General features: G+C 35.9%; 1 long non-coding RNA gene across 1 annotated transcript; it reads right to left on the reverse strand.

Moving 5' to 3' along the window:
* Positions 299-2,793, reverse strand: LOC109229512. Its single transcript, XR_002068571.1, has 2 exons — positions 2,282-2,793; positions 299-1,778 (listed from the first exon to the last, which is right to left on the reverse strand). It is a non-coding gene; the product is annotated as an uncharacterized LOC109229512 (long non-coding RNA).

Raw genomic sequence — 20,418 nt, forward strand, 5'->3', positions numbered from 1 at the left:
CAAGCTAGGGACTTCCGAATTCGATTCTGGGCATATGCCCAAGTCCCAAATCACGATACAGACCCACCAGAATCATCAAAATATTGATCGGGATCTGTTTACACAAAACGTTGACCGTAGTCAACTCAGATAAGTTTTAAGGCACGATTTCACATTTTCATCAATTTTCTCATAAAAACCTTCCGGAAAAAGGACACGGACTGCGCACGCAAATCAAGAAAGGCTAAACGAAGCTATTTGAGGTCTCAAAATAGAGAAATGAAGGATAAGACTATAAATAACCTATCGAGTCATCACAAGAAATAATAGGGATCTATTATACAGGGATTTCGAAGCAAGTGTGGTTAATTTTCCTGGATTGGGTAAGTTCAACAAGGCACTACCACAATAGAAGTTATTTCCAAGTGACTGCAATTACATGGATGTGGAAACCCAGGTCCATTTTTCAACAAAAAGAAACTCATACTTTTATAAGGGAAGCATTCTCAGATACATGTCAGTTATTGATCTCTCAAGTAACAGATTAACTGGTGAAATTCCCATTGATCTCGGGAATGTGAGCAAAATACATGCATTGAATCTATCACACAACCATCTCATTGGAAGAATCCCAGATGCCTTCTCCAATTTACAAGAAATCGAGAGTTTAGACGTTTCCTGCAACAACTTGAATGGGAGAATTCTTGGCAGCGTACTACATTCTTTGGAGATATTCAGCGTGGCATACAATAACTTATCTGGTGCAGTACCTAAGTCTAAAGCTCTGTTCGAAACTTTCGAGAAAAGCAACTGTCAAGGAAATCCTTTTCTTTGTGGTCATCCATTAGACGACGAACGTAACAGTATTAAATTGTGAAATACCTCCAAGAATGGAAGAGAGGAGTCTGACTTCAGTATAAGGAGAGTGTCTACATCGGATTTGTCGTGGAGCAATCTTGCTAGGATTAGCTGCAGCACTCTGCTTCGATCCTTATAGGAGAAGAGCATGATGTAGGCTTGCTGAGGCATTGATGCTCAGTTCTTATTATTTTCTCTTAGACAGTGTTGTTAGTTCCTTCAAGAATAGATGGTGCAGGAACCTTGGTTTGGTAATCATTGTTCTCACTCTTATTGTACGGACTCCATCATTTGCTATGTTGCTACTTCTTTTAATCAACACACGATAAATACTCATATTCCCTACATATCTTGCAAGACCACCAATAGTAGAACTAGTTCATACTGTTAAAATCCACTCCACAACAGATGCTAATAGTTGCTGGCCTTCATTCTTTATTTTGTCTTCTAAGAAGCAGGAACCGGACAATTTGTATATGTGCCCCTACATCATACTATTAAAAAAATGCTAAAGATTCCACCCATTCTTCTTGAACTTTCTCTTCTTCTTGTTTTTTTCTCTCTTTTCTCCCAACCAAGAAGAAAAACAGGTAGTAAGGCAAGTCTTACTCTCTGGATTACATCATTAGATGACTCTTGAACAGGTTTTACACCCATGAATAAAGACTCAAACAATTTCTTCAACACTTCACATTCTTAAGCTCGAATTCAATTGGAAACAACTAGCAAAAGAAGCAAGTGAGATGCTACAAATATATACTCCAAATAACCAACAATGTAACAAAAACGAAAACAAGATAAGATAACATGAAAGAAACAGCTAAATATTACAAGAAGCAGAACAAACAGAGAGGCTGCAACATACCAGTAAAATGGCGCATTATAAGTTCACCGGTACTGATCGATAATGCAGGATAAAGATATGGAGATGAACAAAGACGCTGAAAAAGAAATGAGTGAAATAGAAAGACAATTACCAAGCCGAAATGTCAAATTCACGCGATAATAATGACATTGTTAAGATGAGCATCGAAGAAACAAACTTTCAAAATTAAATAAAATTGTAGCTTATAAACACACTCACAAACCCTAACCCTTGCCTCAACAAAAATAGATTCAAATTAAACACAACCTTGTCAATCAACAAAAAAGAATTAAACACAATTTTGTTTCATCCAGCACATATGAAGAAACTGAAAAGTAAAGGAGAAACGAGTAATAAGGTGACGGAAGAAGCTGAGATTTGACTCTGACTGAAACACGGAACGATGTACAAATCTAGCCTAACACAAACCTGAATTGAATTTCACAGAAGCCAAAAATGAACTGCCAAAATTGCTAAATCATGAGGCTAGTAACCAAGCAATCAGCTGACAAAATTGACAACCACAAAATATAGGAAAACAATAGAAACTTGAACAGGAAAAATTAAAAAGAAACAGACCAGATCAATTGAATCCGAGCAAAAGCCGTCAAAGGGAATAGTTTTTTTTTTTCGTCAGAGGGAATAGGTTTCTTATAAAAATCTGAATCAATTTTTTCTGAAGATACGCCTCTTTACTTCGAAACTGCCAAATTTGAGTTTGCTTTAGTCGCGGTCTGGCGAGAGATGGAATTTCGCGAAATTTGGGGGTGTAACTTTTCTGTTCGCGGGGGGAGGGGGGGTTGCAGTAGAAAAACTTATGCAACGGTGAAATATGATATTTCATTTTTCAGATGAAGGCATCAATGAGAAATGTAGAGGGTTGAGCAATCTAAAGGTACTCTGGTTGGCAGGTTATGGAATCAGTGAACCAGTATCCTTTCTGCATTGGGTAAGCTTCCTTTTCCATAGCAGATATGTGTACAAATTAGCTTGGAGATTAAACTATTTAAGATGATTAAAAGTTTATAAAAGAGAAAAACAAGAAGAGCCTAAAAGCAAATGAACAAAATAAGACTAAGGCGTGTACAGTCTCTTACTCTTAAGTTCTTTTTAGTTGTCTCTCTCTCCCTCTATGTTGTTATATATATGTCTTTTGATAGAAGTGTCAAAAATTACAATGAGCAGTGATTGTGTTTGGAAAAAATATTAAACTAAATGATATATCCTTAAATATATTTATATAAAAAAAGTAAATTTAAAAGTGCTTTTACATTTTTTTTTATAAACGAATGACAAACATTGAATAAAGAGAGAGCTAGAAATTTTGTTTTGAAAAATACAAAAGATATTACGGATAAAATAATAAAAGATTTGATCAAACCAAAATTGCTTATAAGCTGATCATTTGATGGTTTTTGACTAAATTTAGCTTATAAATACTTTTTAATATTAATCAAACGCGTAAATAAATAAAAAATACTGAATTAATAACTCTTACTGTATAATTTATTTATTTTTTCATTATGGAGTGAAGAAATAGAAGAAACTTTCATGTTCAATGAAGGGCATTTAATTTGAACTTTTAAGCTTAAAACAAGTGGAAGTCATCACTGCTTTCCTCCAACTTCCATAGTACATATAAAATCGATTGATGATAATTTATCTCATTCAAATGTGGTAATAGGAGGTAAAGTTCAATAATTGCTTATGAAATTATCTTAAAACTTAAAAAGGTTTTTTCTCTCTCTCTGTTGAAGTGTCTGTGTAAAGCCTACTTTTAAAAGTCAAGAAGTTTCAAAGTCTCGTCTTAGTTTTTTCCATTTATTTCACTCTTATGGTAACCTATTATGTTACCATAATCTAAAACGACGGAAAGATAAGAGAAAAGAAATGTCTGAAATGTATCAATTTTATTGAGGAGAATAAAGTAGCAATATAGCAAATGATAAAGTTCATACAATAAGAGAATAACAATTACCTTTCCTTCACCACCAATTCTTGAAAGGGCTAACAACATTGTCTAAGAGAAAATAGTGAGAAGTGAGCATCAATGACTCAACAAGCCTAAACCATGCTCTTCTCCAATAAGAATTGAAGCAGAGTGCTACAGCTAATCCCAGCAAGATTGCTCCATAAGACACGCCAAAGCCGATGTAGAAACTTTCCTTTTAATCCAAGTCAGATTCATCACTTCCATTCTTGGAGGTATTTAACAATTTAGTGCTGCTACATTCATTGTATGGATAACCACAAAGAAATGGATTCTCCTCATAGCTGCTTTTGTCGAAAGTTCCGAATTGACCTTTAAAGTCTGGTACTCTACCAGATAAATTATTGTAAGCCACACTGAATACTTCCAAAGGATGTAGCTCAAGTAGACCAACAGGAATACTCACATTCAAGCTGTTGTAGGAAAGATCTAAACTCTCAACTTCATGTAAGTATGAGAAACTTTCTGGAATTCTTCCAATGAGATGGTTGTGAGATAGATTCAGCGCATGTATTTTGCTCAAATTCCCCATCTTGACATGTATTTTAGAATGCTTCTTTTATAAGTATATGAGTTTCTTTTTGTTGAAAACTGCACTCGAGTTTCCACATCCATCATATTAAAGTCACTTATTAGTCTATAACTAATGTGGTAGTGCTGTAAAGAATATAGGTTAACCTTAGTAGTTAAACTTAGGTAGCTTAACTTAACTATAGTATTAGTTAGTGTTAGTGGTGTACAGCTGTCCTAAGGTGGTTAGTTAGTTAAATACACTGTAGCTTCTTCTTCTTTCTAGTTGAGTTAGTTGTATCGAAACACAGAGCACTGCTCTTGACTGTTTTTCTCTCGAAAGTTCTAATCTCAATTTCTCTCTTCAACTGCATAGTCTAAATTCTTCATGGTATCAGAGCATTGATCGAGTGATTCTAGGGAATTTCTTCGCATAATTGAAGATAATTCGAGAGAATCTGCTCAAATTCAGAAGCTTTGAACCCTAATTTTGAGGTCTATCAATGGCGCCTCCTGAGAACTCAGCTGATAATGCGAACAATGGAGACAATACAAGCATCGGAACGATACCTAGCTCGATTGTGTTAGATCATAACCATCCTCTCTACTTGCATGCATCTGATGGTCCGGGATCGATGTCTGTGGGACTCATTTTGATAGGTATGAAAAATTACTCTCTTTGGAGTCGTGCAATGAAAGTAGCATTATTAGGAAAGAACAAATTGTATTTAGTTGATGGATCAACATCGAAGGAGGATTTTGGCCCAAATCTGGGAAGTCAGTGGGATAGGTGCAATGCGACTGTGACCTCTTGGCTCATGAGCAATGTGAGCAGAGATTTGGTAACAGGAGTGTTATTTTCTTCGAATGCACAGAAAGTGTAGGCTGCTTTTAAGGAACGTTTTGACAAAGTGAATGCATCGAGATTGTATTACTTGCATAAGGAAATATTCACCCTAACACAGGGGATTTCGTCAGTATCAATTTATTTCACCAAGCTAAAAGACCTTTGGGCAGAATATGATTCCATACTGCCATCTCCTACTTCAGCCACTGAGTATATTGAACAATTGGAGTATCAACGACTGCTGCAATTTTTGATGGGATTGAATGATAATTTTGAGCAAGCAAGGAGCCAGATTCTATTAATGCCAAGCTTACCATCTAAGCCAAGGAGAAACTATAGCTTAGAATGTGATTTTTGTCATATGAAAGGCCATACTAGAAATGAATGTTATAAATTGATGAGGTGTGAATTTTGTAATAAGACAGGGCACTTGAAGGAGAACTGTTACAAGATTATTGGTTATCCATCTGATTTCAAGCAGAAGAAGAAAGCAAATGCAGTCATGATAGATGGATCTGGATAGCAAGGAGTGATAGCTTCACCAACCACAAGCATATATCAGCCAAGCAGTAATGTTGAACCAACTCAGTTCTTCACTAAAGAACAATATAACCAGTTGTTGCAATTGCTGAACAAAGGCTCTACTGCAGGGACTAATGCAAACATGGCAGGTAAGTGCTTTTGTGGTAATGTAGCCTTATGTGAGAACTTAGAACTTTGCAAATGGATAGTAGATACTGGTGCTACTAACCACATGACTGGTGATAAGAGTTTACTGAAAAATGAAACTTCAGTAGGAAATTCAGGACAAGTGCAATTACCTACTGGAGATTCAGCATCAATCTTACATATGGGGGAGTGTCAACTCACAGGAGGTGATGTACTGAAAGATGTGTTTTGTGTACCTGCTTTTAAGTTTAACCTCATGTCAGTCTCTAAAGTGACAGAAGATCTTAAATGCAGTGTTACTTTTTTTCCCAAAAATTGTGTGTTCCAGGACCTCTTATCTGGTAGGGTGAAGGAGATTGGTAGAAGTGAAGAAGATCTGTACATATTGTCAACAGCTTTAGGGAAGACTGTGAATAGAGCTTTTGCAGCTACCAGTAAAGAAGGAGGCATGGAAATCTGGCACAGAAGAACAGGACATGTCCCAATTCAAGTTCTCAGAAGGATTCCTAGTATACAACACTATGGTAGTAGAATAAATAATGACTCATTGTCTAAGTGTGAAATTTGTCCTCTAGCTAGACAAACTAGAGCACCTTTTCCAACTAGTACTAGTAGAAGTTCACATGCTTTTGATTTGATCCATATGGATGTGTGAGGGACCCTATAAGATTGCTACTCATAATGGCATGAAATACTTTCTTACATTGGTTGATGATTGTACCAGATGGACTTGGGTATTTCTTATGAGACTCAAATCTGATGTTATTTTCTTACTCAAGAACTTTATTACTATGATCAAAACACAGTTTGGGAAGCAAATTAAGATGTTTAGATCAGACAATGGGAGTGAGTTTTTTAGTAGTGCATGTGATGACTTGTTTCAAATATATGGGATTGTTCATCAAAGCTCATGTCCATATATTCCCCAACAAAATGGAGTTGTGGAAAGGAGACATAGACATATACTGGAGACTGCTCGAGCAATCAGATTTCAAGGCCACTTACCTGTTAGATATTGGGGACATTGTATTGATGCTGTTGTATATATAATCAACAGAATTCCTTCTTCTGTCTTGGGACATAAGTCACCATATGAATTACTTCTGAATAAGCCACCTTCATTGGCACATTTAAAGGTGATTGGATGTTTGTGTTTTGCTACTAATCTGACAAGCCATGATAAATTTGCTCCTCGAGCTGTGAGGTCAGTTTTCCTAGGATATGCTGCACATCAGAAAGGTTACAGACTTTTGGATTTGGAGAATAGAGTATTCTTTATAAGCAGAGATGTAGTTTTATATGAGGATATATTTCCCTTCCACACAGCAGAAGGATCATTACAATCATTATTTTTGGACAAAATTCCAGTGCCAAGACAAGATTTTGATGAAGAACTGAAAGCAGTCAGTTCTGCTACTGATGCACATATTGAGGGAACCAATATGCCATGCTCTCCTACTCTAACTCCAGTAATCTCAGATGAGCAAGACATTTCACACCCTGTTGAGTATAACAGTGTGGATAGTCCTGGTGATCCTCTTATTTTGCCTGATGATGGGGAACCTAGAAAATCCACAAGAGTATCTAAGCCTCCCATATGGCTTAAGGATTATGTTAGAGATGACAAGAGAAGTTCTACAAGATGCTGCAAGTACCCTATGTCAGAGGTGATTGGATATGAAGGCATCTCTTCAAAATATCAAAGCTACTTGGCAAATTTTTCAGTGGAAGTGGAACCTACATCATATTCAGAGGCAGTAAAGGACAAGAGATAGGTAGAGGCAATGCAAGCAAAAATCAAAGCATTGGAGGACAATAAAACTTGGGAACTGGCATCCTTACCACAAGGACAAAAGGCAATAGGATGCAAGTGGGTTTATAAGATTAAATACAAGGCATCACGAGAAATTGAAAGGTTCAAAGCTAGATTGGTGGCCAAAGGGTATAATCAGAGAGAAGGTTTAGACTACCAAGAAACCTTTTCACCTGTGGTGAAAATGGTTACTGTCAGAAGTGTGTTGTCTATTGCAGCTTCAAGGCAGTGGTCTATTCATCAAATGGATGTTTACAATGCTTTCTTGCAAGGAGATCTATCTGAGGAGGTATATATGGCAAGGTTTCAATGGACCAAAAGCTGAATTTAGAGTTTGCAAACTACTTAAGTCCCTCTAAACGACCTCGGGAAGAAACAAAAGAAAGTACACTTAACCAAGAAGATCCAAGACGTAGTAAACGTCAAAGAACGTCTACTTCATTTGGACCAGATTTTGTGACTTTCTTATTGGAAAATGAGCCTCAAACATTTAAAGAAGCTATGTCTTCTTCGGAATCATTGTTATGGAAAGAGGCGGTCAATAGTGAAATAGAATCCATACTAAACAACCATACATGGGAATTGGTTGATCTTCCTCCTGGAAACAAACCGTTGGGATCTAAATGGATCTTTAAGAGGAAAATAAAAGATGATGGTACTATTGACAAGTATAAGGCAAGACTTGTGGTCAAAGGGTATAGACAACGAGAAGGTCTTGACTACTTTGATACATACTCTCCAGTTACAAGAATTACATCCATACGAACGTTAGTAGCGTTAGCTGCAGTTTATGGTCTTGAAATTCATCAAATGGATGTTAAGACGGCCTTCTTAAATGGAGAGTTGGAGGAAGAAATTTACATGGAACAACCTGAAGGGTTTGTGGTTCCAGGTAAAGAAAAGAAGGTCTGTAGACTTGTTAAGTCCCTTTACGGATTAAAACAAGCACCCAAACAATGGCATGCTAAATTTGACCAAACAATGTTGTCAAATGGATTTAAGATAAATGAATGTGATAAATGTGTGTACATTAAAAATGTTCCAAATCACATAGTCATTGTTTGCTTATATGTGGATGATATGCTCATAATGAGTAATGACATTGCTAACATAAATGCTACTAAGCGTATGCTAACTAGCAAGTTTGATATGAAAGACTTGGGAGTTGCTGATTTAATTCTGGGAATTAAGATCCATAAGACTTCTCAAGGTCTAGCATTGTCACAATCTCATTATATTAAGACAGTACTTGAAAAATTCAAGCACTTGGGCTTTAAAGTTGCAAAGACTCCAATTGATGTGAATCTTGCATTAGCAAAGAACAAAGGCCAGAGCATATCACAATTGGATTATGCTCGTGTGTTGGGTTGCTTAATGTACATCATGAATTGTACACGACCAGATATAGCTTGTGCTATAAGTAAATTGAGTCGATATACGAGCAATCCAGGCCAATCTCATTGGATGGCCATGAAACGAGTTTTGGGGTATTTAGTACATACCCAGGACTTTGCTTTGCACTACAATAAATATCCTGCGGTCATTGAGGGATACTGTGATGCAAATTGGATCACCGGATCAACTGATTCCAAGTCCACAAGTGGATATGTATTCACTATTGGTGGAGGAGCGGTATCTTGGAAGTCATCCAAACAAACTTGTATTGCCCGCTCTACAATGGAGGCTGAGTTCATAGCCTTGGATAAAGCCGGTGAAGAAGCTGAATGGCTCCGGAATTTCTTGGAAGATATTCCATTTTGGCCCAAACCGTTGGCACCAATATGCATACATTGTGATAGTCAAGCGGCAATTGGAAGGGCTGGGAGCGTTATGTATAACGGTAAGTCTCGCCATATACGACGAAGACATAAAACCGTTAGACAATTACTCTCTAGAGGAATTATCACGATTGACTATGTAAAGTCAAGTGATAATGTGTCGGATCCACTTACAAAAGGCCTAACTAGAGAGGTAGTTGAGAAGTCATCAAGGGGAATGGGACTGTGGCCGAGAACAAGTCATAGTGGCGGTAACTCTACCTAGAAGACTGGAGATCCCAAGATCTAGGTTCAAGGAGATCAAACAAAGTCATTTATGACGGTTCAACATTGTCAACTAAACTTTTGGTCCATTCTCGTGATGAGACAATGTTCAGTACCAAGGATAAAGCATTAAGGCTTTTTAATGATTTCTAAATTTGATACGGGGTATATCAAATAGTGTATCTACGGGATGACACGTTTAGGAATCACCTATGTAAGTGTGAAGTGTTAGCCGCTTCAAGGAGAACATTGTAAGGCCAGTTCTCTACGCACTTATGAAACCAGGCGGTGTTCATGGCTGAAACGAACACAACAATGAGAACCAAAGACGGTTAAGGGTTGGTTGTGTGACTTGTGGTTGTCTAGGTATACACTAAAGTTCGACGGTTCAAAGATATCAAATCTACCGATTGATCGAGTATATCCGACATAAGTTCACTACGGAAAGTTCAAAGGGAAACCTACTTATCCAGATGCAATTAATCCTTACTTGTGAATCACACAGTTTTTCATGCATACTTCCGTGATATAGCCATTCCCCATTCATGTGGGGGATTGTTGGGTTTTTAAGGTATTTAATTAATATATTAAATACTTAAAAGAGGGTGAATGGGAAATGGAGGGAAATGAAATTTTTGAGTGAAATTTTAAGTTCCCCCTCCCTTGGCAAATGGGCATTGTCCCATATTGGAAGAGGAAGAGGTTTTTTATGGGTATATAAGCAATTGCTCTTCTTCTAGCTCTTAAAGAGTTGAGAAGAAGGCAAGCCTCGCGCCGTCGTCGTCGTCGCTCGCTGGGCTCGGCTTCGGCTTCGGCTTTGGCTTCGGCTTCGGCTTCGGCTTCGGCTTCGGCTTCGGCTTCGGCTTCGGCTTCGGCTTCGGCTTCGGCTTCGGCTTCGGCTTCGGCTTCGGCTTCGGCTTCGGCTTCGGCTTCGGCTTCGGCTTCGGCTTCGGCTTCGGCTTCGGCTTCGGCTTCGGCTTCGGCTTCGGCTTCGGCTTCGGCTTCGGCTACGGCTACGGCTTCGGCTTCGGCTTCGGCTTCGGCTTCGGATTCGGATTCGGATTCGGATTCGGATTTGGATTTGGTCAAATGATCGATTGATTGATTAACTTTTTGGACCAAATTTATTTGTTAATAGTAAAATATTAACAGAAATGTTATTAAATATTTGTTTTAATAACAAAATATTAATATTAAATATTAATATTAAATCCAATCCGTTTTTCTGTTTTGGTAACAGAAAAGTAACTACCCTCTTCAATTTTCCCTCTTTATTTTCCCTCTTTATTATTGAGTAAATGGCCATTTATGTAATGGCATTTATGTTGTGGGCGTTTTGCATAAACAGCCATTCTGAAGAGACCCAACTTTGGCTATAAATACAACACTATTCTGCTCAGAATTTTAACTACAATTTTCTGAGTTTCCTCTCCTTCTTCTGCATACTTTTAGCATCAAAACAAAGCAAAAAGTAAGTGTGATTTGCTACCGAACTTTGTGTTCGCTGAAACACTGGGGTTTGAAGTACCACTACACCAGTGTGTAATTCGTTCTATCCTGGGAGGAAATAATCCATAACCTTGGGTACTAGGAGGGGATTAAATTCCTTAAGGAAACACTGTGAATTCAGTGGGCTCGAATTGGTTTATGTCATTTCTGTTTATATTCATTTATATTTCCAGAATTTATTTTACAAATACAGTGTAATAACAGTCATATCACTTGCAAAAAATGTTTGGTTTTTAGCTTAAGTCAAGGTCTTCTAAGTTGCTAGCTTGCTTCCATTTTGGATGACTTGACGAATCCCACTATTGACGAATAGAGGTTAATGTGAATTTCAGATAAAATATAGTTGAACAGTCTTCATGAGTTGAGCTAAAACGAAACATGTGTTCATTTTAATTCCAACCACACCCCTTTTGTCACAATTTCTCAAGCTCTAAGTTGCCACTATGTGTATGTCCTTGGATTCACTCGGGACAAATGTAAGGAAGACTTATTCTGTGAGGTATAAGGATATTTAATCTATATTAAATGTGGCATTACTTGTCAAGTGTTTGGTTTATATTAAAAATCAAACGTCATATTATTAAAACTTACTAATTTCAGGGTACGCGCTTTGCGTGTGTACCTATATCAATGAATATAATTTTTTTAAAAATTACGTAAATATTATTAAATAATGTATTTTTTGTTATTGGGCAAATATTAAAGAAAAAAATGAAAGTTCCTAAAATAACGAATGTTAATCTCACTAAGCACTAACTCAATAAAACAAAGAAATTCTACTCCGCGTATGTTTTTATATGCCCTTATTATGATTTATGAGGCGTGAAATATCTTTGTTACCAAATACTATAAGCAAATAACACAAAAAATACTTTTACCACGATCATTCAAAGATAACAAAATACAACAACAACAACAACATACCCAGTATTATCCCACACTGTGGGGTTTGGGGAGGGTAGTGTGTACGCAGACTTTACCCCTAGCTTGTGAGGATAGAGAGGTTGTTTCCAATATATCCTCAGATCGGAATGCATTTATTGAATTACAAAATATATAATACTATATTAGAAATATAGGGAATTATCATTTATTGAAATGAATATAAAAATAAATAAAAATGATACGACACTTCTTTGAATACCTTTTGTCTTATTTACATCCTTAATGCTTCAACTTAGCATGTTTAGCAATTTAATTTTTAATACTATATTAAAATGAATTTTGCTCTATTTTCTTATTACTTTCACGGGCGATGCTTTTCTAGTGAAAATAAATTTATATACCTTAATATTTTTATCAACTTGACAAATAATTTTACTTACATGATGATTTTTAAAAATATTGAACATATATTTTTTTTTTGCTAATTTATTAATTCAAAGACTTAATTATTTGTTGAGAGTTCATGCTTTTAAGATAGTATAGAAGATGCGAATTATTATCGAATTTTTTTCCTACTCGAACAATATACTATTCTCTTTATCAATTTGTATAATATTTATATAATGTCGTTCGCTTTTTTTACCCTTTAAAGTATATATTATATTGGACAAAATAGTTTTGCTTATCTTCCTAATAATTTGGATTTCTAAATAAACTATAATTTTATTTATTATATTTCCTTATTTGCATTCTGTAGAAAACAAGTTTAAAACTAATTATAATTTTACCTTATATAAATTATTTAATGTAATTATGTAAAACTATAACTATACCTTTTTTCTAATTTTAGGGAAAAAAGGAATAGAATAAGCGGATTATTACCATAAATCTACGTTATCAATTTTCCTTTCAACTAAGATTATTTTAATTTGTTTGGCAAAATCACATAGCTTGAACATTCACTTTACATCTACTATTCGTTTTACCATTATTGCCGTTAGAATCCTTTCCTTACAATATTTTCCAACGTAGTGAGTTATTTAATGTACATGTATATTTTAATTAATTTTAAAGTTATTTTCTACAAATTTAAATAAAGAAAGATATAATAAATAAAATTTTAGTTGATTTAGAAGTCCTAAATATTAGGAAGATAAGCAAATTACTATTTTATCCAATATAAAATATATTTTTAAAGGGTAAAAAATGCGAACGACATTTTGCTAAGGGCCTTCGTGCTTTTAATATAGTATAGATTAGTTGCGGCGTCATGATTAGAAGTTTATAAATTCTGAATTTATTGTGAATTAATAGCTCGTGTTTTTTTAGTGGGTTCGTAATTAAATATTTTTATTTATTTAATAGATTTCTAATCAAATTTAAAGTTTAAGCAAAAGTTATTTCACTCGAATCCATTCTTCATAGTTCATACTTTACCTCAATCCATGTTTCTTACTGTAAGTAGAAATCCTTTCCTATTTTACGTGACCGAATTTTGCAGCATGTAACTATGTAAGTTTATAGATATAGAAAAAACCAAATTTATGCCCCTACTATGAAAATCACTTAAATTTATTTGTCCTTTTATTTAATATGTATAAATAATTTACCCCCAACTCATTATATGTCTTGGCATTTAAAATTCATAAATTTAAAATTTTGGCTTGGCTTTTGATTTTAGTACTGCAAGTAAAAGTCCTTTTATACCTTTTCTATTGCATGGGAGCAAATTTGCAGCACGTGAAGTTCGGAGATTGGCACTGTTTTTGTCCCCTCATGCAAAACACTATTTTATAAAAGGAATAATGTTCAAATTCGTCCTTATATTATGAAAATTGCTTTATTTTATCCGCCATTAATGCACTTAGTTTTATATTCCTAAGCCAAAACAGACACACACACATATACACACACACTTAATTCAAGTTATGGTCTTTATTAATTTGTATTTCGAAATTAATTGATCCCTCCATCATTTTGCATTTAAACCAAGCAAGAAATAATTAATAAATTAAATGCACCTTTTTTTCTGCTGCATAAGAAAGTATAACCACTTTGAGTGTAGCAAGTTCCTAATAGTGCTACTTATTACATTTACACTACTAAATTGAGATTCATTTCTTCTTCTGATATATCCTACTTCTTTTTAAAGAAAATAAAAGATGGTAGGAAAAGAAAGTGTTTCCAATTTTTATTCTTTTTGGATTGTGGACATAGTGACCAAGGCAAGTTATCTAATGTCTCAGAAATACCTACTGAAATATACCTATATTGGAGGATATAGCACTATAGAAACACGTTTTGCCTAACTCGATGCCTCATATTTTTCTTTTTCTTTTTTCTTTTTATAACCATGGTGTTTCGCGCCACCCTCGGGTAATTTTACGGGTACATGTATGTTATTTCCTACCAACATAGGTATTAGTTAATTTTGTTCATCAAAAGCTTGAATAGATGGAAATAAATCCGAGACAGAGCCAGAATTTGAAATTTATGAATTCTGAATTATCACGAAACTTATAGCTCGTCTTAGTTATTGGGTTCGTAATTAAATATTTAAATGTATTTAATAATTCCTTGTACAAATACAATACTTAAGCAAAAGTGAATGGGTGCGGCAAAATTTGCAATTAATAGGCTAGCTCTACCTCTAAAACAACTCACCTAGTATTTTTTGCTTCCGCTAAAACTTAAATTTGAAATGTTGTAATTTTTAACTTATTTCATTGATCACTAAACCACAATTTTAAGTGAACTTGATAACTCATAATATTGCCAAAAGCAAGTAACTAAAGGGAGTTCCAACACATTCCACCTTAATTAGAGACCCTCACACCTCTTTAAGATGAAACACGTACGTTTGTTACCCTTTTTCCTCTCTATAGCCAAACACCAGTGTTTTTATCAATCTTCCGTCTTTCTAACGTTTGAAACAAAAAAAACGTGTTAACTGCACCTCGGATTCAGGATTTAAAATTTATTAATCTTATAATGATCGCAAATTAATATACAATATTGAGTGCTGATCACGCTCAACTATGCCTTATAAAAAGGACAATGCGGTCGTTGCAAATATAATCCGGTTTACAAGTCCGGAGTCGAATCCCACAGAGAACTAAGGTTTAGCTACAGCTGTTCACTATCACCAAGAAGACAAGCTTGAACAATTCCTAACTTATAGATATTAAGATTCTTGTGTTTAACTACTTAACTAACAAATTAAAATAGTAAATTAATAACTAACGATACTGAGGGTTCGAGAAAAGATTAAGGAGGTCTAGAGTTATGATTTCCCCAATTTTCAGAATCCTTCCCGCTATGTCTTCTATAATTTCGCCTAAGTATTCTCTACCGATCATGAGCACTCTTATTACCGTAAATCTCTCCCGAGTAATTACAACAATTTACTAGACGCACTCTCCTGAGCTACGCTAGCTGGCTTTTAATACAGCTCACTTCAGATCGCACCCAAGGCTTCGTTATCCCTAATCCCGCCTTTAAACCCTCAGTTATTGATCCCTCATATACTTTGGGAGTGGTGTTGTTCAACAATTACCTAAATATGCACTCTCTCCCGAGTTATGCCTACTAAATAGGCACAGCTAATTGAGAGCTCTTCAACCAACCACAATATAAATGTAGTTGAACAAATAGAGAAAAGCTATGGCTCAATTATATAAAAACATAACAAGAATTTATCCTACAAAAGGTTATATCAAAACTCTAGATAACAAATTAGCTATTCATAATAGTATGTAAAACTACAATACTAAAAGTCATAACCAACAATGAAAAATAGGAAGAGGAAGGAAAAACTCGTAGAAGAATTCTCCGCCTTGCTGCTAATGTGTTCTTGCCTCCAAGGGTGTTGTCTAACCCTCAAGTAGTGTCTCTCCGCCTCCTTAGGTCTAATTTGTGTCCAAAATATATCCTCCCCCTTTCTTGGCCGGCTTCCTTGGTTTAATATAGGGTTTAGGGCTTAAAATCCCGTGTATTGCACATAAGTCCCTGAAATTTCCGCCTCCTGCCGCGATTTTACCGTGGTCGCGGTGGAACCGCGGCCAAACATGCCCTCTGATTCTTCAGTTGTCCGCGACCATCTTCTACCGCGGTTCTGCCGCGGTCGCGGTGGAACCGCGGTTTTTCACCCTGTTCCGTTTGAAATTTGGTAAAACGTAAAACATGAAAGTTGTAGCCCTTTGAGTTAGCTTTCCAACCATATATTCTGGAGCCCAAATGGAGTTCTGAGAAAAAAGTTATGTCTATTTTACTAGACAGTGCGCAATATGCCTCCTCAAGTCTTCGTTCGTACTTAATTATCAAATTTGACCCCCGAACACGATCCCGGCTTAATTCCTTGAGCTTTTACTTTCAAAGCTTCAAATCATTTAAATTCATTCCATAACATCTATATAGCTCGGAATCACACCTACAAGGCATAATACAAACAATTAGTGCAAAACACTAGCGATTAAAGTGCAAACTCAATTAAAGTGCAGTAAATTCGAGTGTAATAAGCGACTAAAATATGCAATTATAGCCTATCATCAACACCCCACACTTAAACCATTGCTCGTCCTTGAGCAATCAAACTACACTTTTTTATAGACACTGCCTTTTTAAACAATTCTCCTAACTCATCACACCAAGAGTATTTAAAATAGACTAAGCACAAAAGCGTAACATCTTCACCTCAAAATTTGACTCACAAGTACCACACGTTATTCACAACTCACCCACTTACTCTAATATAGAGGTCACTGATATTACCTTTCCTTCATGAATCAAGTACCCTCACACAACAAAAGAGAGTAGTTCCACACAATAAAATTTAAGAACACTTAGGAACTCAAGATAGAAAGAATTCACTCACTCTCAGAAATAACATTCATATGCCACAAAAGATGGACCATAAGCTTGCCCATAGTGTACTACTCCACTAATCGAGCTCATTCAATCTTGGATCAATTAAGACTTTATTTGGTTGTAATGCAGGCTACGGGACGGGTAGGATACATTTAGATATAAGAGTGACTACACCTCTCTAAGCACTTTAATACATATACTTTAACATTCAAACCCCATACTTATGTCAAACCAAAACTCCACCTTCACATCAATGTATATTACCCCATTCTTCTTTAAGCACACTTACATCAAGAGCCACCACTTATCAAGGAATTTTTTTTTCACAAGAATCCAACTATATTTTTTTTTCAATTCAAGTGGCTCTTCCTTTTTCAAAACAGTGCACCTTTCTCCTTATTTCATTAGTTCCACTCAAAATCCAAACCAACCACCCCACACTTTAACTTTTACAAAGTTCATAAATAATTCAAGTGCTCATGAGAGGTTACAATGGTTCAAATAGATGGTTAATTCCAACAAATAGGTAAGGCTTGTAATGTGGTTGCCAAGAAACAGGATTACAGGCTCAAAGGGGTTAACTACGATACATAATAATTAGGCGGGTAAAATATACATATCTGGCTCAACAAAAAAATGCCTATATCACTTCTTAGACTGAATAAAACCACTATTTGGCTTTGCAAACACACAGGGCAAGTTCTAGGCATCAAATGCAATGCACTGAATAACGCAAAACCTTACACACACATGGCACATAACTCACTCAGGATTGGTTTCATCAAGACACTCTAGTCAAAGCAGTTAAGCAAAGTTAAAATCATACAATTTAAGGTACTTCTACAAGAGTCAAAAATCGAGCCTAAGCGTCACAACCAAAGTACTCACTATTCTCAAGGCATAACAAAGTCAGGAGATATTGCTTCATTTCAAAACAAAACACAATGGCTCCTATTCCCAAAAAAATACTAACTACACCCGGTTCAAATAAAACTCTTGAAAAAGAATCGTGGTTTAAAGAAAAACCAAGGGGTAATTATTACACTACCTAACAAAATAAAAAATCTTTTTGGTATTTTCTTTAGACTTACTTCCCTCAAGAAAACTGTCTAGAAGATCCGTCATCAGGAAAAGTCCAATCTTTTTAAAAAAGCAAACACAGCTAAAGTAGCATGAAAAATCACCTAGACAATCTCCTCACCCCACACTTAAAATTGTGCATTGTCCCCAATGCACATCCATACATACAAAAAGGTAAAAGAAACTCCCTGGTTGGCCAAAGGCCGAAGCACTAGCAGCTCATGGGGTACTCAGACTTCTCCCAGCTTGGTCCTTCGTGTGGGTACCTCACACTTAGTTCCAACCATTTGGTTTGCTGATGCATCCTTCCAATACCTTTGCTTTCCATGCTCCTAGAAAATAAAAAAATTGACACTACAAAAATAATACAATCAAAATAATAAAAAAAAAATAAAGCAATAAAGCTGGGTTGCCTCCCAATAAGCGCTTGATTTAACGTCGCGGCACGACGTGAATCACTTTGTGCCTCCACTTTGAACATATGAATCGGACCCCAAGTTTTGATTATGCTCTATGATCATGCTCCTGGGGTGGTGGAACGAATCTGGCTGGCCCAATAAAATAATGTAGTATTCTGCACTTCTTGGCCTTTAGATGAGGTGTGTAATCCCGATTTTCTGGCAAGAAGAATTCCAGAATGTAAGCACTTTGTTCATCATTCCTTGACTCCTCAAATGGCTCGGACGACTCTATTTCCATATCATCATCTAAACACAATGTGGAAAAATGCTTGGAGTGAGGACCAATGTGCTCAACTACATGAACATTGGGACTATCTACATTCTCAACACTAATGACAATAGAGTCAACTAAATATGTATCCTCAATATCCTTGGTTGACTCTAGTATCTCTTCTACAACATCGACATCCTCAAAATCTAGTGTGATTAATTGTTGGTGTTCTACTCTAGCCTCCTCCTCTAGCTCATCAATTTTTGTATCTAATTCACGCTCTTCTTGGATACTATTCACAATATTGGCTTTTTGAGCATTAAAAACTTCAACCAGTTGACTCATGTGAACTTTCAAGTTGTGAATAGTTTCCTCCTGCCTTTTTATTCGCAGTAGTAATTTGCTCTGTTGTTCCAAAATGCACTTTAACATATCTTCGAGCTTCTTTAGGTCAGCTTCCCTAGGTTCTTTGTTCCTATTAACTTCACCAGAAAAAGAAGAACCATCAAAGTAAGGGGTTGGGGGAAGGTAAAAAATATAAGCACAACCGTGAAAGGACCATCTTGACCACCACACATATCACACACATTCCACACATAAGATTGAGTTGGTGCACAAAACTCGCTCTCAGGAATATTTTGATAATTTTGCCCTGAGTGGTTTTCTTCACAACATGCATAAGGAGGATTAAAAGTAGAATTACCAACATCTAAATTCTCATAATTCCATGATGCCATGTTTCTCAAATAAAAAAATAAAACTAAAATAAAAAAATAAAAAAAATCAAATAATAAAATAAAAGTTCAAACTTGAAACCTAGCAATATGTACACCTACAACTACACCGTTAGTTCCCCGGCAACGGCGCCAAAATTTGATCACGCATAAAAAGGACAATGCGGTCGTTGCAAATATAATCCGGTTTACAAGTCCGGAGTCGAATCCTACAGAGAACTAAGGTTTAGCTACAGTTGTTCACTATCACCAAGAAGACAAGCTTGAACAATTCCTAACTTATAGATATTAAGATTCTTGTATTTAACTAATTAACTAACAAATTAAAATAGTAAATTAACAACTAACGATACTGAGGGTTAGAGAAAAGATTAAGGAGGTCTAGAGTTATGATTTCCCCAATTTTCGGAATCCTTCCCGCCATGTCTTCTATAATTTCGCCTAAGTATTCTCTACCGATCATGAGCACTCTTATTACCGTAAATCTCTCCCGAATAATTACGACAATTTACTATAGGCACTCTCCCGAGCTACGCTAGCTGGCTTTTAATACAGCTCACTACAAATCGCACCCAAGGCTTCGTCATCCCTAATCCCGCCTTTAAACCCTCGGTTATTGATCCCTCATATACTTTGGGAGTGGTGTTGTTCAACAATTACCTAAATATGCACTCTCTCCCGAGTTATGCATACTAAATAGGCACAGCTAATTGAGAGCTCTTCAACCAACCACAATATAAACGTAGTTGAACAAATAGAGAAAAGCTATGGCTCAATTATATAAAAACATAACAAGAATTTATCGTACAAAAGGTTCTATCAAAACTCTAGATAACAAATTAGCTATTCATAATAGTATGTAAAACTACAATACTAAAAGTCATAACCAACAATGAAAAGTAGGAAGAGGAAGGATAAACTCGTAGAAGAATTCTCCGCCTTGCTCCCAATGTGTTCTTGCCTCCAAGGGTGTTGGCTAACCCTCAAGTAGTGTCTCTCCGCCTCCTTAGGTCTAATTTGTGTCCAAAATATGTCCTCCCCCTTTCTTGGCCAGCTTCCTTGGTTTAATATAGGGATTAGGGCTTAAAATTCCGTGTTT

The sequence above is a fragment of the Nicotiana attenuata genome, chromosome 7 (assembly GCF_001879085.1).
Source record: "Nicotiana attenuata strain UT chromosome 7, NIATTr2, whole genome shotgun sequence".
Lineage (NCBI taxonomy): Eukaryota > Viridiplantae > Streptophyta > Magnoliopsida > Solanales > Solanaceae > Nicotiana > Nicotiana attenuata.